The following is a 406-nucleotide window of genomic DNA, read 5'->3' on the forward strand; positions in this document are numbered from 1 at the left end:
GTGTGTGTGTGTGTGTGTGTGTGTGTGTGTGTGTGTGTGTGTATGTGTGTGTGTGTGGCATACCATGAAATACATATGGAGGTAGGACTTGTTCTCTCCTTCCATCTTGCATCCTGGGGATTGAGCTCTGGTCACCAGTCTTGATGACAAGTGCTTTTAATCACAATGCTGCTGTTTACCAGCTCAGTTTCCTACACTTGAGCCGGATTACAAGAAAGCTGAGCATTTGTGCTAATCTCTCCTCTACAGCATACTCAGACCTCTAAGGGATGTGTTGATCAGTTTGATGTCCCTCACATGGCACCAACTGGCTAGGTATATGGTATATCACACTGAAAACCAACATGTTACTGCATCTCTAGAGAATCATATTGGATGTTTCTCTCCTCCTAAGCCACCTCTTCTC

This window comes from Mus caroli, chromosome 13, assembly GCF_900094665.2.
Source record: "Mus caroli chromosome 13, CAROLI_EIJ_v1.1, whole genome shotgun sequence".
NCBI classification, from domain to species: domain Eukaryota; kingdom Metazoa; phylum Chordata; class Mammalia; order Rodentia; family Muridae; genus Mus; species Mus caroli.